Source organism: Ambystoma mexicanum, chromosome 4q (genome assembly GCF_040938575.1).
Source record: "Ambystoma mexicanum isolate Mex_15411 chromosome 4q, UKY_AmexF1_1, whole genome shotgun sequence".
NCBI classification, from domain to species: Eukaryota; Metazoa; Chordata; class Amphibia; order Caudata; family Ambystomatidae; genus Ambystoma; species Ambystoma mexicanum.
Genome location: NC_090928.1, coordinates 648,354,118 through 648,378,743, shown reverse-complemented (window position 1 = coordinate 648,378,743; position 24,626 = coordinate 648,354,118). Strand labels below are relative to the sequence as shown.

Here is a 24,626-nt window from a genome sequence, read left to right as displayed (position 1 = left end):
TGAGAAATGTAAGAGGGAAGGATCATCGCCTAGAGGAAACCTTGGGCTGGAAGACCACAGGTCTGGCCAATTCTCCAGTAAGACTGGTCACGCAAGACGACTTGGAAGTAAGGCAAAACAAAAAAGTTATGTATGCCATGATATTCAAAGGGAGGATTGGAGTTGGCTTGCAGGTACCCTAGCAACCACATCATAACAGTCACAGAGCACAGAAGTTATCCTCTTTCAAAACTTAGTTATTAATAAGGGATTTGTGCACTTATTTGGACAAGGTGATTTGGTATTTGAGAAATACGATGTGTTGTGCCTCCAGGAGACTTGAGGAACCAACGCTGGAGGGGTATGAAATCTTCCTGGACCCGGCCATGAAAGGGGAAATGGGTAGACCAATGGCGGGGTTGATTACGGCCATTAAAAGATCTAATGGATGGATAAAGCACTGTGCAGAATACCTCACCCCCTCATTCAGTTTGTGGTATTGGAAAAAGACTACACTCTGTATAGATGGTAGCTCATAATATGCAATCTATACTGGAACCCTGCATCCCCTCTGGCTGTCAACTTCTGTTATGAACTATATTGATGAGATAAGAGTCACATACACCAATGGTCATTTTGGTGTGTGGTGACTTCAATATAGAGTGTTTTAACTCCAGACAAGAGTTGATAATTGACGCACCAAAAAATGCCAATCCAAAGATTAAGAGGCCTTCGCTGGAGAGAAGATTTAAAAAAGAGAAACATCAGTTTTATGAACGGCAGTATGAAGGACGATATTCCACCTAACTCCACTTGGAGAAGAGGGACTCAGACTAAAATCCTCAATTATGCATTTGCCTCGGAGACCTTAATGGGACAGATGGGACACCTGAACGTGATCACTTGTGTAAACGGTGATCACAACTTGCTACAGATAATAGCGATGCAAAGTAAGGGCGTAACAAGGCCAGCTTCGCCAATACACAACATACCTAGCATTGAGGTCACACCAGGACTCAACTGGTTAAGAATCTCATCTACAGCAGTTAAGGGGATGACTCAGTTGTTAACTTGCAAAAGTAAAGACCACTGCGGGAGTGCAATATCGTTGCTTCAATACCCTTTAGCATTGAAAGCCTTCCATGTTGAAAAAGGCGCAGGACCAAAAAGTCCACAAGAAAACATGCATTCTGCCAGGAAGTAGTGGATTGATAAAAAGCTTTAGACTACTTCGGAAATACAAGAAATCAAGGAAACTGGGGGAAGTTATAAGACTTGAAGAAAAAATAATTTCAAAATTGTCAAACTTATCAGCACCATCTTTTGCATATGGACAGGGAGAGAATGCTAAGCCTAATAGCCACTAAAAACACAGTAGAGATTTGGAAGTTACTTAACGCCGCTACAGTTCCTCAAGACGCCATCCTTGACAGCTCAATTGAATCTACCACGTGGGAGAAACACTTCGCAGGCCTGTTTTCTAGTGGGGTGATTGCTGGTCCAAGTACAGTGGTACCTTCCAACTCAGTCTGGTCGTTCAAATTCGACAAGGAAGAAATTGTGTTAACAAACTTCATATTAAAAAAAAAAAAGAAAAAAAAAAAACCCCGAACATTGGCCAGAGTTTGTTGAATTTATTCGAGGAGATCAAAATGACAAAAACATTTAAAAAAAAAAAAAATCTTGGTTGAAATCAATAGTGGTGCCAAGGGTGATGGGTCTGATCCAACCAACTATAGACCTATCACTCTTTTAGATGTGGGTAAAATTGTTCTCGCCAATACTCTTGAAACATCTCAATCAATGGTTGCTGTCAAATAATCAAGACCGATGGCAGGCTTCAAAAAAGGAACGGGAACAGCTTTGAATTTGTTCTTGATAAATCTGTTTAAAAGCAGGGCAAAAGCCACTAAGCATATTAAGATCTACATTGCATCAATAGACTAAGCCCATGCATTTGACTCCATAGATACTCTGGAAGAAATTGAAGACCTGGGGTTGCCTGACAGACTTTAGAGAAGCCCTGGAGCTATTACATTCTGAAACATCAATAAGAATACGACTGGACAGGGTTGGTACATTGTCAAATGATATCCAGACCACAAAAGGAATAAAACAAGGATGTAGATTGGCGCCAGCTATATTCAATTTGTACATATCTGACGTAGAGGAGGCTTTTGAGGATGTAAGATGCTTCCTACCTAGCATTGCTGGAACAACAGTGGGAAGACTCCTCTACGCTGATGATCTCCTACTACTCGACCAAACTGAGGTAGGGCTACAGCAGCAATTAAATGCGCTGTTGGAATATGTGGACTCAAATGCATTAACAATCCACAGAAATCAAAAATCCTAACCATAGGTGACATAGGGGTGGGGGGGGTTCACGAAGTTCTAAGCGAAGCTGGCACTTGCAAGGAGAGAAAAATCCCAGAGGTTACTTCACTGCAGTACCTAGCCCTAACATTAAACATCTGTATGGTTGACTCCCATGGTGAAACGGCCATAAAATCAAAAAATGTGGTTACTCAGGCGAGAATAATGAATTGCGAATGTGGGAAGTTCGAGGGGATTGGGTCCTCCGACATATTCCATATCCATGACGGGTAATGTCCACAGCTGTGCTGCTTCGGAAAATCTTTGGCTCCTGCGTCGATGAGCCTTCTCCGACGGCCGACATCACCAGATGTGATAAGTAGGACACACGACGCCCATAGCCTCAGTACCATTTTTTCCGCGAACGTGTTCGCTTTGTGAATCTCGGTACGCCTCGACTCGTTGGAGTTGCTGTTTTCTTTCTCGGTTCGTTGAACCTGTTCGGTTTGTTTGTGGCGATGTCTTTCATCTTCGACCCCGCGTCCGGGCTTCAAGAACTGCGGGGACTGTGGGTCCAAGATGTCGGTCACAGACTCGCACGACGCCTGCCTCTGGTGCCTCGGGGAGGCCCACGATACGGACGACTGTGTCGACTGCCAGTCGCTCACTGCGAAGGCCTTGCGAGAACGCAAGAAGAAACTGTCGGTAGTTCGGGTGTCTAAGCACCGGAAGTCGAGGTCTGCGGGGCTTTCGACCGATGACTCGAGGGGTGACTCTCCGCGTCGTCGTCGGAAGTCCGGTGGGTCTCCTTCCAGGAGTCGGTCTCGCCACTCCTCCGCCTCTTCTAGGCATTCCAGGAAGCGCCGGCATAGGTCGCCTTCCTCTTCCGAGGACTCCGCCCGTCGGCGGGTCGCTTATCCCTCCATGCAAGCGACACCGGAGGAATGGGCTTCCTTCGGGAAGCAGATGCTAGCGATTCTGGAATCGCAGGGCACTGGTCCGTCTGCACCTCCGAGTGGGGTCGGTCGGCACCGGTCGAGAGACACCGCTCGTACGCCTTCAGGCTCAGGTGGTCGGCACGGCTCGCGGGAGAGGTCCTGCTCGGACAAGGGTAGCCGTTCTCGCCATGCCCGTTCCAGGTCCCGGTCCTCGACTCGCTCGAGACCGCGTGATCCTGTGCCGTCTTCGAAGAAGACGTCGACGCCTGTGGCGCCGAGGTAGTCGACGAGTACTCTCGAGGTTCCGTCTTCGAGGCGGTCGTCGACGCTGTTGGCACCCAGACTGTCGAGACACGCTCGGAGCTCTGGCTTCGAGGACTGTGTCGACGCCGCCGATGCTGGAGGTGTTGCAGCTGATGTCGACCCCAATTCGTTCGACGCCTTTTCTGTCGACGCTGACTTGCTCGGCGCCCTCGACCGCTTTCGGGGCGGTGGTGTCGGAGGGGCCCCGTGGCACGGGGTTTGCCCCTAAAAGGCTATGGCTAAGGTCCGGCACTGCTTTGGTCCGCAGAGGTCTTCCTCTCCCCGCCTGGAGTAAATTTCAGAGGGTGATGAAGGCTCTGATGGCGGTCTGGTTCCGGTTACGGTTCCGGATGAACTTTTCTCGGGCCATAGTCAGTTTGATGACCTGAGGCAGTCACTGCATGATGTCAGTGGATTGGACACCTCTCCGGAGGTGGAGTTTTGTTGGCTGGAGCCTGGCACTCATGCCGATTCTTCATATCGGCGCCTTATTTCTCGGGTTACCGAGTACTTGGGTTGGTCGGCTCCCCCAGGGGAGTTTGTTCAGGATGATCTCACAGACATCCTTGATCTCGGTCCACCCACGGACCCGGTTTTGCCTTTTCATATGGCTTTGCAGAGAAGGGTGGCGGCGGCGGCTTGGACTGCTCCGGAGAGTGTCCCGGCAGTGGGCAAGTCTTTGTCGCGAAAATACCGTCCAGCCAGTAGCGACCCCTGCTACTTGTCTAGGCCCCCCACCCCGGAGAGTTTGGTGGTGCAGGCGGCTACGGCCCCGGCAAAGCAGGCGTCGTATCCTACCATCCCTCCGGATAGGGACGACAAACGTTTTGACGGCTGGGCGAAGAAAGTGTTTTCTTCTGGGGGTGTGGCGCTTCAGGCGGCCAACACAATATGTGCCTTGTCTCGTTTTACGCACACTCTGTGGAACTGTGTTGCATTAGAGGCTGATAATATTCCCGAAGGGGACGAACGGGATGGTTTCCTTGCTATGGTTCAGGATGGCAAGGATGCCATGTGTGAGGCCGTTCAGTCGGGTTTGGACTTGGCAGATTGTGTCAGCCGGTCCATGGCGGCGAGCACCGTAATGCGCAGGTTTGCGTGGTTGAGGAAGTCTGGGTTCGCTCTGGATGTGCAGTCCCGGCTCCTCAACATGCTCTTTGACAGTGAACACCTTTTTGGCAGCAAGGCTGACGAGAGCCTCGAGAGGTTGCAGACCTCCAAAGCTGCAGCGAAGTCGTTGGGCGCTGCAGTTCGACAACCTCCGCCTTTTCGTCCTAGGGGTCAGCAATGGAGGGGAGGTTCCTTTCGCTATTACTCGTCCTTCAGTAAAGCGAGATGAGCTAGCAGTCAAAGAGGCCATAGTAAGGGTGCCAGAGGTGGAAACAAAGGTACTCGAGGTGCCAAGGCCGCTCGGGCAGTTGTCTCTTTGCCCGCAGCCGCTACCACTCAGTCATGAGGCCAGGTCCCATGGTTCGCCGGTTGGGGAAGGCTGGCGCAGCATCTTGTAAAGTGGCAAACCATTACTTCAGATGTGTGGGTTCTGGAGATCCTAACCCGCGGCTACTGTCTTCCTTTTCGGCAGAGGCCTTGTGACAATCCACCAGGGAACCTCTCTTTGAAGAGTCCGGACCCGCTCCTTGCGCAGGAAATTCAAGCCCTGCTGGAGAAAGGCGCCCTAGAACTGGTGCCTGTAGCGGAGAGGAACAAGGGAGGGTATTCCCCTTATTTTTTGATTTCAAAGAAAGACGGGGGATTGAGACCCATCATGGACTTGCACGGTTTGAACAAACTCCTCAGGAAGGACAAGTTCAAGATGGTCACTCTCTCGAGTCCTCCAGGCCCTTCAACTTCAGGACTGGTTGGTGTCTCTCGTCCTCAAGGATGCTTACTTCCATGTGCCGATCCATCCCAAGCACAAGAAGTACCTGAGGTTCGCGGTTGGCGACTCGCACTTTCAGTTTCGGGTCCTGCCGTTCGGATTGACCTCCGCCCCGAGGGTTTTCACCAAGCTCATGGTGGTGGTGGCAGCGCATCTCTGGAAAGGGGGGGGATTCACGTCTACCCCTACCTGGACGATTGGTTGATCAGGGGGAGCTCTCCCGAGCAAGTCCTGGATCATCTGTCCGTCAACTGCCACTCCCTTCACAGGCTGGGCTTCTCCCTCAATTTAAAGAAGTCCCATTTGACACCAACGCAGCGGCTCCAGTACATCGGAGCAGTGCTCGACACGTCCCCGGGGCAGTCTTTTCCTCAGGTGAGGGCTCTTCACATTCAGCAGATGGTGCACAAGTTCCAGTTTGCCCAGACTCTCCCAGCGTCCGTGTTCTTGAGACTGCTCGGCCTCATGGCGTCCTGCATTCTTCTGGTGCCAGAGGCTCGTCTGCGGATGAGATCTTTGCAGTGGGCGCTCAAGCTCCAGTGGTCTCAGTCCTCCGGCAGGCTGTCCGACCCTGTTAAGGTGCCGCCCTCGGTAGCCCGGGACCTTCTGTGGTGGGCCATCGAGGGCAATCTGATGAAGGGTGCCCTATTTTGGCTGCCCTGGCCGGAGGTGACGATCGTGACGGACGCATCCCTCACGGGATGGGGAGCTCATGCCAACGAGCTGACAGTCAGCAGTCGTTGGTCTCAGTCGGAGTCCAGACTCCATATCAATCTGTTGGAGCTGAGGGCCGTCAGGCTAGCCCTGAAGGCTTTTCTGCCGACTGTGCGCAGGAAGAGTGTCCTGATTCTGACGGACAACACGGTGGCCATGCACTACCTCAACAAAAAGGGGGGGGCAGGGTCACTTCCGCTGTGCAGGGAGGCGATGCAGCTCGAGTTCTGGGCCATCCAGCAGGAAGTTTCGATCTCGGCAGTTCATCTGGCCGGAGACGACAACGAGACGGCGGACGCTCTGAGCAGGCCGAGCACGATCTCTCATGAGTGGGAGCTGGCTCGGGAGATTCTCCTGGAGATCTTCGTCCTTTGGGGGACCCCTCAAGTGGATCTCTTCGCCTCCAGTGTCAATCGGAAGTGCGAAAGGTTTTGCTCATGGGAATTTCATCCAAAAGGAGCCTTGGGAGACTCGTTCGTGGTGGAGTGGTCATTCCCACTGCTGTACGCATTTCCTCCAGTCCCCGTCATCCCGCAAGTGTTGCAGAGGTTACGGAGGTTTGGTTCCCGGATGATCCTCATTGCTCCGGCGTGGGCCCGGAGGATGTGGTACCCAGACCTTCTAGACTTGTCCATCTGCCCTCCACGTCGTCTTCCCTACCGAGACGATCTGCTCTCACGGGAGGGGGGGGGGGGGGTCAGGTTCTCCATCCAGAGGTCAGATCCCTCAATCTTCACACTTGGCTTCTGAAAGGTTGAGGTATAAGGATTGGGACCTCCCTGAAGACGTGATGGAGGTGTTGCTCTCGGCCAGGCGGCCGGCAACTAAGTCTCTGTACCGTTGCCGTTGGAGAAAGTTCTGTGACTGGTGCAGAGTTCAGAATGTGGATCCGTTTGAATGCGACATTCCCATGGTTTTGTCTTTTTTGCTTTCTTTGGCCCACAGGGGCTTGCAAGTGGGGACCATTAAAGGTTACCTGGCGGCGCTGTCCATATTTAAGCGCTCGTCTGAAGAATGTTCCTATTTTAAGATTCCTTTAATTTCGCAGTTTTTGAAAGGGCTCACTAATGTGTTCCCTCCGTCACCTTTTTTGGTGCCAGGTTGCGATTTGAACCTTGTTCTTAAGTTTCTTATGGGTGTTCCGTTTGAGCCTTTACATGCTTGCCCTTTGAGGCTGTTAACTCCGAAAACTGTTTTTTAGTTGCGGTTACTTGAGTTACAGGCACTTTCAGTTAAGCCACCCTTCACTGTATTTCACAAGGAAAGGGTTGTCCTTAGAGTTAGTCCTTCTTTTCTTCCGAAGGTGGTTTCGGAATTTCATTTGAGCCAGAAGGTTGCTCTTCCGGCTTTCTATCCTCCTACACATCCTGGTAAGGAAGAGGAGAGGCTCCATAGGCTTGACCCTAGCAGAGCGTTGAGCTTTTATATCTCACGCATGTCCCGGGTCAGAGTGGACGATCAACTTTTCATTGGTTACGCTGGAAAGCGTTTGGGACAAGCTGTGACGAAACATTTGTCTCGTTGGATTATTTTAGCTATCTCCTAGTGTTACCGCTTGGCGGGTAAGGACCCTCCGGCTGGCTTGCGGGCCCATTCTACCAGAGGAGTGGCTGCGTCTACTGCCCTGCAGAGGGGCGTTCCTATTTGTCACATCTGTGATGCAGCCACCTGGGCTTCAGTACATAATTGTGTACGTCACTATTCCCTCGATTCCATCAGGGGGCAAGATCTGGCCTTTGGCAAGGCAGTTCTCTGTTCCGCAATTTGATTGGAGCATGCTAAATTTGTATTCTAAATTCTTTCCCACCTCCTTGATTGGTACTGCTTTGGGAGTCTCTCATAGATATGGAATACGTCGGAGGACCCAATACCCTCAAAAAACAAGTTACTTTCTTACCTGGTAACGTTCTTTCGATGGGATGGTCCGACGACGTATTCCATATCGCTCCCTCCCTGCCTTCCCCGCTGCAGAATTTCTTTTGCGATTGCAGCTTGCGTTCCGCAAGGCCTTGTGTGTTTGACTGGCAGAAAACTGGTGGCACACGTTCTGGGAAAAAACTATAACTGAGGCTATGGGCGTCATGCGTCCTACTTATCACATCGGGTGACGTCGGCCGTCGGAGGAGGTCCTCGGGGACGGCGCATCGACGTCATCGACGCAGACGCCAAAGATTTTCCGAAGCAGCACAGCTCTGGACATTACCTGTCGTCATAGATATGGAATACATCGTCGGACCATCCCATTGAAAGAATGTTACCAGGTAAGAAAGTAACTTGTTCTTCTCCTTAATACCAGTCATCAATTTTTATAAACTAAAGGTGGGGAGAATACCTAGATACTTGAGCAAATTTCCATCCCCATTCCTGAGACAAGATTTCATGAGATTTCGGTTACATTTTTACCCAACAAGGGAGGTTCTGGAGAGACACAAACCAGCAAGGACTCTTAATTACACATGCTGACTCTGCCCTGGAATGTTTGAAACTCTAGTACACCTAACAGAATGTGTAGCGCTTAAAGAATTAAGAAAGGAAACACCTGGGGCCTCTCAACACTCGACAATCATATCGTCTCCTAAAGAACTATTGTATTAATCAAGTATTGACATTTTTGCACTGCTGGCATTTGTTAAAGAAATATTTGCGAAAATGTCACAAAAGGAAGACTCGTATGTTACGGACTGGAGTACTGAAAGGCAAACTTTATTTTTCAGATGGTACAAAAGTTTTTTTTTTAAATAGTTTTAATGGGGAATCAGTTAATCAGTTTTTTAATGTATCTTTTCTATATATATATATATATATATATATATATATATTTCTGAGGCTTGTGGAATCTGCTTAGATCACATGCTGTGCATAGGCCGACATCTAGTGGAAGCTGCGGAGTATTACAGTTTGTTTTTCGAAAGTCGAAAATGGGCGTCGACACAGGCGTGCCAGTAATACTATCCCTAGTGTGACGTCCACTGTACCCAAGATCCCTCACGCGTGTAGGATCCTCAGATTGTTTTTTTCCGCCATACTGGTCGGAAGCATCTTGCGGAGTTCCCTGGCCTTAGCCATACTTTTGCTGTTATTATAATTTTAATTCTTATTCATTCCCTTCCCCACCCCAACGTCGACCCTCAACCTCGACGACGGCTGGAGAAGTCATCGACCGTCGACTGCTGCACGACGGATCTGGGCCTCGGTAGGCCGCTGGCCTCGGCCCGGGCCTAGTAGGCCGCTGGCCTCGGCCCTTACAAGTAGGGAGAGTGGGGGGTGGTACATACTCTTCACTCTTGATATATAGTTACATTTATATATATTCCTACACTTAGCAGCCCGCTGCCTTAAGGTGCGTATGGAGGGTACCCCTTTTCAATTCTGCCCCAAGTGCAATCGCAAATACCCTTGGGTCGACAGGCACGCCACGTGCAATCTCTGCTTGCCGAGGGATCACCCCGAAGCGAACTGCAGAGCGTGTAGTAGGTTTAAACCTAAGACACTTAAGGACCGTTCGACAAAGCGTTGGGCCCACCACGCCAGGCAGGAGGCCATGGCAGCGGAGGGCGCCTTCAGCGATGGCAGCGACGCCGTACTTTCGGACGGCGAGGGCATTACGGCGTCGAAAGACAGCCGACGAGCGCAGGTCCCCGACCTCGGAAGGTCGTCCGGCAAGGCGGCTATGGGGAAGACCCCCGGCGACGCAAGCGCTACACACCTAACACACACTAAACACACTAAGACCAACCGGACCTCGACGACGTCGACTTCCCGGAAAGAGGCACAAAAAGAACGGTCCGACTCGGTGTCCTCTGGGCGCTCTCGATCGAGATCGCCTCACGACGCAAGGCAATCATCCACTCTTGCCAAGAGTGCCTCGCTACACACACTAACGGAAGTTCGATCGTCGGGAGACGAAGACGACTTCCACCCCCAGGCCGCGCTCCAAGATACCGAGACCGCGGTTAACATCAGTGAGGCCCCACGCCCGAAGCACACAGATACCTCTCCAGACCCTCGACGCCAGGCGTCGAAAGTCTCTGGGGCCCCCAAGGGACAGGGAAAACATTTTTCCACGCACGGAGAAGGGGGGAAACAGCGGAAAGCACAGCCTTCCACCCCTGTAAAGCCTAAGCAGACAAGCAAACACAAGTCTACCCTTGAAAATAAATCACCTGCTAAAGTAATACCCTGTTCCAGGGAATGGTCCAGTGAAGACATAGACAGGGTTATGTCTAGGATGTCTTCCTTGGCTGATTTTTATGATAAGAACCCAGAACACTTTCTTTCATATAACCCTCAAGGGGCCACACCCTCAGGCTCCTCCGATCCTATCCCGCTAAGTAAAGAGCCCCGGGTCGAAAGACCTGAACCCTTCAAGGTTCAGCCTTACTCCACTCCATATTCTACTCCACTCCCCAGTTATCAGGGACAAGTTTTCCCTGAAGAGGACCAGGAGTTTGCATTTATGGAAGAACAAACCGGGACAGATTACTATGCAGAGGATGAGGACCTGGAGGAGGGAGAAGATGAGCAGGAAATTTACAGAGTAGATTCCCCAGTACAAAGCGAAGCCCCAGTTACTGACTCTCCAGTTGATAACCAGCCCCTCCTTAACGAGGTTCTCGCTCGAGCAGCGGAACACTTCCACATCGACACCCACGGTGTACAGGAGGAAAGGGACTTCGCGGAGGAGTTTGTAGGAGAGAGAAGACCGGTCGCTCAGACCATCCCTATCCTCAAATCCATCCAACGAAGAATAGATCCTTCCCTGGTGAATCCTAACCTCACCAGAGCTGTCAACCCCAGAATTGAAAAGATTTTCCGGGCAGCCCAGTCTGACCCTCTGTATATAAAGGGACATCTTAAACCAGATTCCCTAGTGGTGACCAACACTAGAAAGAGGGCTGGCACGCCCTTATCTTCATCAGAAGCTCCTCCCGACAAGGAGAGCAAAAAACTTTACGGGTTTGGCAGAAAGGTAGCCTCAACGTCCGCCTACCAAGCAAGGATTGCGAATTCCACCACCCTGTTGGCTAGTTACAATTGCCATCAATGGGAAGAAGTCGCGGCGCTCATTGCCTCTGCTCCAGAACCGTTAAAGGGCCAGCTGGCTCGGATCTCGGCAGAGGGGAGAGCCGTGTCTGGTTGCATTTTAAAAGCAACTTTCGACGCCGCTGACAACGCAGGGAGATTGATAGCAGAAGGTACTGTTATCAAGAGACATGCGTGGTTACGGCAGTCGGGATTCAAGACAGAAACCCAGGCTTCTTTAATAGACAAGCCAGTGGAACCCGACCTATTGTTTGGGAAAGCGGTCGAAGACGCACTTAAAAATGCCAAAGATGAATATGAGACTCTCAAATCCCTTGGCCAGCTTACCAACAAACCCCCTAACCAGAGGGGGAACAATAATTTTCGTCGCCCACGCGGCCAAAATTCACAAAGAGGCAACTATGCCCAGGGACAAGGTACACAATGGAATAACAACCAGCAGTCTACCCAGAGTTACGGCAGGGGTAACAAGAGAGGTCGTGGAAGAGGCAGAGGCAGCCCCAACAAGGGCGGGGGCACGCCTCCACCAAAACAGTGACGCTCAGTTCAGGGTCCCTTGCCACGCAACCCCAGTAGGGGGACGCATTTCCACCTTCACCCAGGCTTGGGAAGGGATCACCTCAGACAGATGGGTGCTGTCAACAGTATCCGCAGGATATTGTATAGAACTACTGCAGCGTCCCCGGAATCATCCTCCACGACAAAGAGTGCACTCCCTAGAGCATCAAAGGATCCTTCTCGAGGAGATCGCCATTCTGCTAGAAAAGGACGCGATAGAACTCGTCCCAGGACACCAGGTAAACAAGGGTATCTATTCAACTTACTTCCTTGTGCCAAAGAAAGATTTGACAATGCGCCCAGTATTGGACTTACGGCCTGCCAACAAATATGTCAAGCCCCAAAAATTCCGTATGACCACGCTACAAGAGGTAATCCCCCTCCTAAAAAAGGGGGATTACATGGCAACCTTGGATATGAAAGATGCTTATTTTCATATTTCCATGCTCCCAGCGCACAAAAAGTACTTGCGCTTCAAGGTGGACAGTCGCCACTACCAATTCAAGGTACTGCCCTTCGGGATAGCTTCAGCACCAAGGGTATTCACCAAGGTACTGGCGGTGGCGGCTGCACACCTACGCAGGGAAGCAATCCCGGTGTACCCTTATCTGGACGACTGGCGCATAACGGGGGAAACCCCAGGAATTTGCAGGTCAAACATTCAGAGGACTATCGACCTCCTCCACGAATTAGGCTTCTCCATCAACGAGAAAAAGTCAAGTCTGGTGCCAAGCACCTCAAAACAGTTTCTAGGAGCTATCCTAGATACTCAGAAAGGATTGACCTTCCCTTCGGAAGAGAGAATTCGGAATATACTTCTGCAAATTCCGCATTATCAGTCAGGTCAACAGATAACAGTACGCAAAGCTATGCGGTTACTGGGCATGATGGCGTCATGCATTTACCTGGTCCCCCACGCGCGTCTGCGCATGCGTCCCATGCAGGAATGGTTGGCGAAACAGTGGTCTCAGGCAAGTGGTCATTGGGACGATCTAGTGGTCGTTTCGCCAACACTCGTACAGAGCCTACACTGGTGGACAAGAGAGAATCTCGCAAAGGGGAAACCCTTTTACGATCCCGAAGTACAAGCCGTGGTGACTACAGATGCATGCCTGACTGGGTGGGGAGCTCACCATCTCCACCACACAGCTCAGGGTCTCTGGTCTCACTCAGTAGCCAAGAACCACATCAATCTGCTAGAGCTTCTGGCAGTATTCCGAGCGCTAAGGGCGTTCGAGCCCCATCTACTGAACTTGTCGGTGCAGATCAGGACGGACAGCACGACAGCCATGTTCTATCTGAACAAGCAAGGGGGGACTCGTTCGCCAAATCTGTCCAAGCTTGCCCAGAAAATATGGATATGGGCACTCAGACGGAACATCTTCCTGTCATCGCAACATGTTCCAGGGGAGCTCAATTCCCTAGCGGATGCTCTAAGCAGAAACTCCCTCCCAGAAGAACACGAATGGGTCCTTCACAGAGACGTAGTAGAAGATCTCTTCTCTCAGTGGGGTTTCCCCACTATAGACCTATTCGCCACAAGCGAAAACAAACAATGCCTAGGATTTGCATCCAGGTTCCCCCAGCCGGACTCCCAAGGGAATGCCCTGTGGATGAACTGGTCAGGGATGTTTGCGTACGCTTTTCCACCAACTCCTCTCATCAGGAAGGTGGTGTACAAGATGAACAAGGAATCTATGACGCTCATCCTAGTTGCTCCCATGTGGGCGAGACAACCATGGTTTCCACACCTACGCAGGATGGCGGTGTGCGAACCCATCAGACTCCCAGCCTGGTACAACCTACTGTCCCAGCAACAGGGTCAAACAGTGCATCAGGAACCCAACTCTATGAACCTAGCAGCATGGCTCCTGAAGTCATAGAGTTTGGACATCTCAAATTACCACAGAGGTGTATGGACATTCTAAAGGAGTCCAGGAAACCAAATACAAGGCACTGTTACTTTGATAAGTGGAAAAGATTCGTTATCTGGTGCCAGAATAAACAAATCAACCCGGTTGATTGCACTCCTTCCAACGTTGTGACATACATGCTCCACCTGCTGGATGCAGGGTTGGTTTTTAACTCGCTGAAAGTACACCTGGCAGCCCTCTCGGCTTACACCACATCCCATAACAAGGTCTCGTGGTGGAAAGTACCAGTGGTTAAAGCCTTCATGGAAGGAGTAAAGAGACTTCACCCTCCTATTTCGAACCCACCGCCAGGATGGGACCTCAACGTGGTGCTAGCTAAGCTCATGGGACCCCCATTCGAACCCATGCATAAAAGTAGTCTCAAACACCTGACTTATAAAACGGCCTTCTTAGTAGCCATTACCTCCATAAGAAGGGTCAGTGAAATTCAGGCTCTGTCAGTGCAGGATCCTTTCTTTACTATCCACAAGGACAAACTGGTTTTACGCACACACCCTAGGTTCTCACCTAAATTCATATCCAAGTTCCATGTAAACCAGTCCATCGAGCTTCCGGCTTTCTTCCAGAACCCGCAAAGCTCGGCTGAGGTGAAACTACACACCCTAGATGTGCGTAGGGCGGTCCTATACTATGTAAATAAAACCAGACCGCTAAGGAAAACAGATCAACTGTTTGTCTCCGTAGCTACAGGCAGAGAGGGGGATCGCGTCTCTAAGGGCGCTATCTCGAAGTGGATTATCAACTGTATACAGCTGTGTTACTCTCTTTCTGACAAGACTCTGCCTTTTACGCCAAGGGCCCACTCTACTAGAGGCATTGGTGCCACTCTGGCTTTCATTGCAAATGTTCCCCTCGACACCATTTGCAAAGCGGCTACTTGGAGCTCTATTCACACTTTTACTCAGCATTACTGCATTGACACTCATTCCAAGACAGATACACAAGTGGGACAAGCGGTTCTAAGACACCTGTTTGCTCATGACCCTTCTCACATCCCACCTCCTTCTTCTGGTACTGCTCGCTAATCTATGCACAGCATGTGATCTAAGCAGATTCCACAAGCCTCAGAAGGGATACATTACTCACCGTAATCGTATTTCTGATGCTTGTATCTGCTTAGATTCACATGCGACCCACCCTTCCTCCCCTCCGAGAGAAGGCGCATGATTGCTTGTAGTCTTACCTTTTCTGTCTATCTGCTTGGATTATCTGTACTCACGCTACTCCTCATGCTTCCTCATGTCAGAAAAAATACAATCTGAGGATCCTACACGCGTGAGGGATCTTGGGTACAGTGGACGTCACACTAGGGATAGTATTACTGGCACGCCTGTGTCGACGCCCATTTTCGACTTTCGAAAAACAAACTGTAATACTCCGCAGCTTCCACTAGATGTCGGCCTATGCACAGCATGTGAATCTAAGCAGATACAAGCATCAGAAATACGATTACGGTGAGTAATGTATCCCATATATATATATATATATATATATATATATATATATATATATATATATATATACCATTACCCGATCCGTGATGGAAACGGGTTAAGGTTAACGGAATGCACTCCCAAAAACAAATAGAGAAAGCCAAACTGACCCTCTATACAGAGGCGAAGAAACCAGAGTTCGTCCAGACTGACATGCCTTTATTTTAAAGTCCGCATGGATAAGCAAAAAGCACAGAATACAACGCGTTTCACGGTAAACAAACCGCTTGGTCACGTAGGAAAAGTGCAAACACAGACAAGGTGACTATAAATAAGTTCATACATCTCTATCACCAGTGCTCAATGAGGAATGTCTCCAAAGCAATTAACTACTGTCACGGTTCCAGCAAGGCAGACATCTTAACGTGCACAAAAGTCTGCCGATTTACCTTGATTTAAACATCTCAAACTTATTTTGAACACTTTGCATGATAACGTTGTCAGTTTCGGTTTACGTAACCTAATACCAAAGTTACTAAACAGTTACATTAATCAAAAATATAAATGCGTAATGCAAAAAAATGTTTTTCTCCAAAATGCATAATTTCGAAACTGTTTATCAAGAATTAATACTCTATGCATGCCTCCAGTGTTGTCATTTCAACATGTTTTTTCAATAATATGCCCAAAAAAAAAATATATATATGCGGGCAGTGGAACTCTGAGAATTGCTGTTAAAAAAGTTACTCTTTAAAACATAATGTAATGTCATCTTGCCCATTTAGCCCGTAATATTGAGTAAAACATGAAAGCTTTCAAAATGTGAAAGCACTGGAGGCATTGATGGCCCCAAAATGCATACTAGCTCTGATGTCGTTCAAAGTTAACCAATAATAGTGAACGGGAGGATATCCATTGAGGAAAAGCCTCTATTACTGGCATTGATAAATAAAGTGCCTACTAAATGCAGGATGACGGTAACTGCCAGGTTCCCTGTGCAAATATGCAAAGCAGCATCAACAAGGATATAATCCACAATTTTGTTGTATACTATAAAGTGCATAGTGCATATACTTTATAAAGTGCTTAGTGCATGTAAACATATGGTTAGCAACAGACAATAGACCTGTGTAAATAAGCAACCAAATATATAATGCTTATTTTTATAATAAACCTGGATTCCTGTCTCGAAGCGATATTTACATAAGGCAACATAAGCAACAAAGTTACATAGTTCCACAGAATCAAACACAGGTGTGCACAGAAAAAGCCTGCGAATGTTGTGGAATCTGAGAGAGAATTATAAACCAAGGGAGAGAAGACCATACCAAAAATCAATATGTCTCTAAAAGTTAAGAGCCTGTGTGCACTAATCCAAAGAACAGAAAAGTAAATACAATGTTAAAATGGGACACAACAATGTGTGTCTCAGTTTTAAAACCTAAGCTTCGTATTATCCTCTGTTATACAAGAAGTTTGTCAAAAAATATATCATAAACCAGTAATCACCATAAGCCAACCTAGGATATAAATCAAAGGGGTTACTTGATTGCATAAACAGTGTGATCACTAGTAAACCCTCCAGTATTGAAAAACCTTAGCGGCCCAGGGCGAGGAGACAACTAGCCCAACTTGAAGGAAACGAAAAAAGGAGAAAGAAGAAAAAAGTAGAAAAGAGAAAGAAAGAGGTGCATGAAATGTACAAAATATACAAATTGCAATAAAAGCCCAACATTGTGACTATCAAACCTCTTAAACATGCACTTCAACCAAAATTAATAAATACAGTTAAATGTTAGCCTGTGCATTTGAGATAATAGAATGGTAAGTGTCCAAAAGAGCATCGTATAAGAAGTCAATCAATCAATAGAGGTGGAACACAAGAAAATTGATTTGCGAATCCAATAATTATCAAATTCGCAAAAGAAAGTGCATAGACCATGTGGTGTCTTTTAGGGAGAAGAGCATATATGGAAAATATAATTAAGTTCCTAAAAATGTATAGAGCTCTTCATCCAAATTATGACCTGTTGGTTTCTTAGTTTCTAGGTCCAAAATGCATTTAGTTTCCAATTGTCTCAGTACCAATTCTCTGTTTCCACCTCTAGGGTGTTTAGCTATGGTATGAATGCCAAAAAATGTGAAACCATCCAGTTTACTGTTGTGTACTTCTTTGAAATGCACAGCCATAGGGTAGGTAGCATCCACATTCTTAATGGCCCTGATATGCTGTAGCATACGCAGCTTAAGTCTTCCTATGGTACTGCCAACGTACCACTTGTTACAGGGACACTTGAGCACATAGACCACGTACTCAGTGTCACAAGTGATTCGTGCCACGATTGGAATAGTCTTGCCTAAAATGGGATGTTGATAATTAGAGACATCTGTGGCATACTGGCAGGCCTTGCATTTCCTGCACTTGTAGAAGCCTGTGGTTGATGTATGTAACCAAGTAGAGCCTATAGATGAAATTGTTGGACTCATAAAACTAGAGACAAGATTATCCTTAAGGGAGACAGAGCGTCGAAATGTGATCATCTTATCTCCCAAGATCGTTCCTAAATGTTCATCCAGTTGTAGGATATGCCAATGTTTACGCATAATCCGTCGTATATGCTGGGATTTGGTGCCGTAAGTGAGTATAAGTCGAGTCTCACTTGTTTGATCATCTGGACGTGGTTGCACTTTAGTTGTTAACAATGAGGAACGGTCTTGATTCCTAGCTTTATGAAAAGCTCTTTCAAGTATTCGTTTCGGATATCCCCGTTGTTTGAATTTGAGAGCCATGTGTGCACATTCTGCATCAAACGTTTCCAGTTTGGAACAATTTCTTCTAATGCGAATAAATTCGCCATATGGTATAGACCATTTCAGAGAGGTAGGGTGATTGCTTTTCGCATGCAGCGGTATATTGGAGCTTGTCGGTTTACGGTAAAGTTCTGTAATAAGTTCTTCCTGAGCCACCTTAACAAGAATATCGAGATATACGATAGCAGTCTTGTTGTGGTTTTCCGTAAACTGAAGGTTTAATTCATTGATATTCAGCTTCTCGACAAATTCTAACCACTCTGAGCTTGTACCATCCCAGATGATGAATAAATCATCTATGTACCGCAACCAGAGTATTATTTTGGCTGTATACACATTATTCTCTGTGCCCCAAACAACAAACTTTTCCCACCATCCCATAAACAAATTGGCATAGGAAGGGGCAAATGTGGTCCCCATGGCTGTGCCCTGAAGCTGCACATAGAATTCTCTATTGAATAGAAAACAATTGTTTGACAGGCAGCGATGGATCATATCTAGTATCATTCGACTGTGTGACAAAAAGTTCATGGACCTAGTATGAAGGAAATATTCACACGCTCGTAGACCATCTGTATGTCTGATGGAAGTGTATAGGGATACTACATCTAAGGTGGTGAGTAGATATGTGGATTCCCAAGTAATACCATCTATTTTGTTCAGAAAATCTTTGGTGTCTCTCAAATATGATGGTAGAGTGGTCACAAAAGACATCAGAGTCTCGTCTACAAATTTGGAGGTATTCTCATATAGTGCCCCGCAGAGTGTTACAATGGGACGTCCTGGAGGTTTCCTCATGCTCTTATGTATTTTAGGCAAAAAGTAAATTGTAGGCATGACAGGTTAACTCAGATTCAAGAATTTACACATGTCATCCTCTAGTAGCCCCTTTTCCCTATATGTATTTAGCAAGTCAGAAAGTTTTATGGTCATACCTGCAGTAGGATCTTTTTCCAATTTGGCATAGCAGGAATGATCATTCAGTTGTCTTGAGGCCTCCTTGATGTAATCGACGCGGTTCATCACAACAATGTTCGTACCCTTGTCTGAGGGTTTGATAATGCAGTCAGATAAGGTACTAAGATCTTTCAGAACATTTTGTTCATGATGAGTGAGATTTCCTTTGTGGTTCCATTTGGTCTGCCTGAGCCTCTTCAGATCGTTTATCACTAGATCCTGGAATGCCTCAATATGTCCTCCTGGATTAAACATTGGATTAAACCTGGATTTGCACCTTAATAGACTGGTCACTGGCCAATCTGTGCGTATATTCATAGAATCCCAGTCTATATCACTGTTGTCCTCAGATAGTATGCAGTCTGATCCCAGGCTAATTAAATTGCCGAATGTTGGCATATCCTCAATGGTGACTGGGGTGTATCCCCCTAGTATTTCTTGATCCGTTGGTTTAGGCGGATTCATGGCGAAAAACTTTTTAAGCCGTACTTTGCGCATGTATTTATCAAAATCTATGCGCGTCTCGGCATAGTTATAACTGGTAGGGCAAAAATTGAGGCCAAGTCGTAACACTTTCTGATGGTCTGTGGAAAGTGTGTGAGAGGAGAGGTTAATTATAGACATGTCTTGTTGCTCCATGGTTGTTTTTATAGGTTCTTGGTTCCAGAGCGGGTCTTCCGTGTTGACTGGTCCTTGTCTCCGATTTCCGAGCCTGTTGCTCCTCCTCGTTTTCTTCCTCCTCTTTGCACCGTTGATTTTCCCCGACCTCTGCCTCTTGGTTTTTTGTTGCTGTTGCGTACATCCATCCCCAACAGCTGCATCTCTTCTAAAAAATTCAATTTTCGTGTAGGTTGTTCACTTTCACTTATATATATATATATATAATTTGAGGCTTGTGGAATCTGCTTAGATCACATGCTGTGCATAGGCCGACATCTAGTAGAAGCTGCAGAGTATCACAGTTTGTTTTTCGAAACTCGAAAATGGCCGTCGACACAGGGCGTGCCAGTAATACTATCCCTAGTGTGACGTCCACTGTACCCATGATCCCTCACGCGTCTAGGACCCTCAGATTGTTTTTTTCCAACCATACTGGCCGGAAGCATTTCGCGGAGTTCCCTGGCCTTAGCCATACTTTTGCAAAATATTGTTATATTTCCCCATTCTCCACCCCAACGTCGAGTAACCGAACTTCCACACTCGACGCCGGCCCGGAGAAGAAAACGACCGTCGAGAGCTGCACAACGGACTTGGGCCTCGGAAGGCCTCTGGCCTCGGCCCTGCAAGTGGGGGGTGGACATACTCTACACTCTCTTGGTATATAGGTACATTCTTATATATTCCTACACTTATCAGCCCGCTGCCACAAGGTGCGTATGGAGGGTACCCCTTTCCAATTCTGCCAAAAGTGCAACCGCAAGTACCCTTGGGTTGACAGACACGCCACGTGCAATCTCTGCTTGCCGAGGGACCACGCAGAGGCGAACTGCAGAGCGTGTAGTAGGTTTAAACCAAAAACACTTAAGGACGGTTTGATCAAGAGTTGGGCCCACCACGCCAGGCGTCAGGAGGCCATGGCAGCGGAGGGCGCCTTCAGTGATGGCAGCGACGCTGTGCTTTCAGACGGCGAGGGCAACGTGGCCTCAAGAGATAGCTGAGCGCAAGTCCCCGACCTCGGAAGGTCGTCCAGCAGGGCGGCTATGAGGCAGACCCCCGGCGACACAAGCGCTACCCACAGCACTTCCACAAAACACATGAAGTCCAACCGAGACTCGACGCGCACGTCTAGTTCTCGGAAAGAGGCACATGGAGAACGGTCCAAATCGGTGTCCTCTGGGCGTTCTCGATCTAGATCGCCCCATGACTCCAGGCAATCATCCACTGTTGCCAAGAGTGCCTCGCTCCCCTGTGTAACGGAAGTTCGATCGTCGAAGATGAAGCCGACTTCCATCCCCAGACTGCACTCCAGGAGTCGGCGCCCGCAGACCGTGTAACGGCGGCTCCCGAGTCCCCTACCTCCACTTTCTAAAGATAGGGACACTACCCTTGACGCCAGGCGTCGGTAGGCTCCGTAGCGGCGAAAAGGCAGGGAAAACACTCTTCCACCCACGGGGAGGGGGGAAACAACAAGGAAGCAGTCTCAGCCTCCTTACACACCTCTAAAACTTTCCACTCCACATAGACAGACAAGTCCCAGTCTTCTGTTATCCCAAAGACCCCTGCTAAAACCTGTAAGTCTAGTCGGGATAAGGCGGAGAAAGTCCCAGAAAGGGTCATTCCCAGTTCTAGAGAATGGTCTAGTGATGACATAGACAGGGTTATGTCAAGGATATCATCATTGGCAGATTTATACGCAAAAAACCCTGAACACTTTCTCTCCTATACTCCCGACGGGTCAGCACCCTCAGGCTCTAAGGATCTAATACCTCCAAGTAAGAAGCCCCGGTTTGAAGCACCAACACGGTCTTCGGACCCCTTCTATATACAGCCCTACTCTCAATATCAAGGGGATACATCCTTTTGTGAGGATCCAGATTTGGGCATGTTGGAAGAGCAAACTGGTACGGGCTACTATGGGGATGATGAGGACCAAGAGGAAGACCCCGAGACCTACAGAGTAGATTCCCCGGTAGAGAAAGAACCCCCGATTACCGACTCCCCTGTCGACAATCAACCTCTCCTGAATGAAGTTCTGTCCCGAGCGGCAGAACACTTTCACATTGACACCCAGGGTGCTCAGGAAGAGAGGGACTTCGCTGCGGAGTTAGTAGGAGAAAGGAGACCTGTTGCGCAGGCCATCCCTATCCTGAAGTCTATTCAAAGAAGTATAGACCCTTCACTTGTAAATCCCAACCTCACCAGGGCAGTAAATCCCAACCTCACCAGGGCAGTGAACCCAAGGATTGAGAAATCTTTCTGGGCAGCCCAATCCGACCCACTATACAGAAGGGGGCATCTGAAGCCGGACTCCCTGGTAGTTACAAACACCCGTAAAAGGGTGGGAACACCCTTGTCATCGTCCGAAGCTCCTCCCGACAAGGAGAGCAAGAAACTATATGGGTTGGGCAGGAAGGTAGCCTCCGCTTCCGCCTACCAGGCAAGGATCGCCAACTCCAACCACCCTGTTGGCCAGTTACAACTGCCACCAGTGGGATGAAGTCGCGGCACCCGTAGACTCCGCCCCAGAACCCTTAAAGAGCCAATTGGCACGAGTTTCCGCAGAGGGAAGAGCCGTGTCCGGTTGCATTTTAAAAGCAACCTTTGATGCCGCGCATAACGCCGGCAGATTGATAGCAGAAGGGACTGTTATCAAGAGACACGCTTGGTTATGGCAGTTTGGAATTAAAGAATGAAACCCAAGCATCATTGTTGGATAAACCAGTGGAGCCGGATCTGTTTGGTAAGGCGGTCGAGGACGTGCTGAAAAATGCCAAGGATGAGTATGAGACACTCAAATCCCTAGGCCAACTAACCAATAAACCCCCTAATCAAAGAGGGAATGGCAATTTTCGTCGCCCACGGGGACAAAATTCCCAGAGAGGATCTAACTATTCCCAGGGGCAGGGTACACCATGGAACAATAAGCCCCAGCAGTCTACCCAGGGTTATGGCAGGGGTAATAAAAGAGGACGTGGTAAGGGTAGAGGCAGCCCCAGTAGAGGCGGTGGCACGCCTCCATCAAAACAGTGACGCTCAGTTCAGGGTCCCTTCACATGCAACCCCAGTAGGCGGGGACGCATTTCCAACTTCACCCAAGCTTGGGAAGGGATCACATCAGACAGATGGGTGCTGTCCACAGTATCCGCAGGGTACTGCATAGAACTGTTAGAGCGTCCCCGGAACCATCTTCCACGACAAAAAATACATTCTTTGGACCACCAGAAGATCCTCCTCGAGGAGATCGTCAATATGCTAGCAAAGGACGTGATAGAACTCGTCCCGGGACACCAGGTAAACAAGGGTATTTATTCAACTTACTTCCTTGTGCCAAAGAAAGATTTGACAATGCGCCCAGTATTGGACTTACGGCCTGCAAACAAGTATGTCAAGCCCCAAAAGTTTCACATGACTACTCTCCAGGCGGTAATTACCCTCCTAAAAAAGGGGATTACATGGCAACATTGGACATGAAAGATGCCCATTTTCATATTTCCATGTTCCCAGCGCACAGAAAGTACTTGCGCTTCAAGGTAGACAGTCGGCACTACCAGTTCAAGGTTCTGCCTTTCGGGATAGCTTCGGCTCCAAGGGTATTCACCAAAGTACTGGCGGTGGCGGCAGCACACCTACGCAGGGAGGCAATCCCGGTGTACCCTTAACTGGACGACTGGCTCATCACGGGGGAGACCCCAGTAATTTGTAGAATAAACATTCAAGGGACAATCGACCTCCTCTTCGAATTGGGCTTCTCAATAAACGAGAAATAAAAGTCTAGTGCCAAGCACCTCCAAACAGTTCCTAGGAGCTATCCTAGACACTCAAGAGGTGTTGACCTTTCCTTCCGAGGAAAGAATTTGGAATATACTGCTGCAAATTCCGCAATATCAGTCCGGTCGCCAGATAACGGTACGTAAAGCAATGCGTTTGCTGGGCATGATGGCGTCATGTATTTACCTGGTCCCCCACGCGTACCTGCGCATGTGTCCCATGCAGGAACGGTTGGCGAAACAGTGGTCTCGGGCAAGTGGTCAGTGGGACGATCTAGTGGTCGTTTCGCCAACACTTGTACAAAGCCTTCACTGGTGGACAAGAGAGAATCTGTCCAAGGGGAAACCCTTTTACGATCCCGAGATACAGGCAGTAGTCACAACCGATGCATGCCTGACAGGGTGGGGAGCTCACCATCTCCACCACACAGCTCAGGCTCTTTGGTCTCACTCAATGGCCAAGAATCACATCAACCTGCTAGAGCTTCTGGCAGTATTCAGAGCGCTTCAAGCGTTCGAGCCCTACCTGCTAAATCTGTCAGTGCAAATCCGGACGGACAGCACTACAGCCATGTTTTACCTGAACAAGCAAGGAGGGACTCGTTCGCCAAATCTGTCCAAGCTTGCCCAGAAAACTTGGATATGGGCACTCGGACAGAACATCTTCCTGTCATCGTAACATGTTCCAGGGGATCTCAACTCTCTAGCGGATGCTCTGAGCAGAGACCCCCCTCCCAGAGGAACACGAATGGTGTCTACACAGAGAAGTCGTAGAAGATATCTTCTCTCAGTGGGGTTTCCCCACTATAGACCTAGGAATATCCAGGCTATATCCAGGAAGGTGGTCAACAAGATGAGCAGAGAATTGATGACGCTCGTCCTGGTTGCTCCCATGTGGGCGAGACAACTGTGGTTTCCACACTTACACAGATTAGCGGTGTGTGAACCCATCAAACTTCCGGCCTGGTACAACCAGTCCCAGTACCAAGGTCAAACAGTGCATCCTCAACCCAACTCAATGAACCTGGCAGCATGGCTCCTGAGGTCATAGACTTCGGACATCTCAATTTACCACAGAGGTGTATGGACATCCTAAAAGAATCTAGGAAGCCAAACACGAGGCACTGCTACTTTGACAAATGGAAGAGATTCGTTATCTGGTGCCAGAATAAACAAATCAACCCAGTTGATTGCACTCCTTCCACTATTGTTACATACATGCTCCACCTGCTGGATGCAGGACTGGTTTTTAACTCACTGAAGGTACACCTGGCAGCTCTGTCAGCATACACTACATCCCATAACAAGGTGTCGTGGTGGAAAGTACCAGTAGT

The 24,626-nt window shown here is 48.5% G+C and overlaps 1 protein-coding gene across 2 annotated transcripts in view; it reads left to right on the top strand.

The window, feature by feature from the left end:
* B3GNT2 (UDP-GlcNAc:betaGal beta-1,3-N-acetylglucosaminyltransferase 2) overlaps positions 1–24,626 on the top strand; it is a 244,381-nt gene that overhangs the window by 130,795 nt on the left and 88,960 nt on the right. The gene's annotated exons all lie outside the window — the stretch shown is intronic.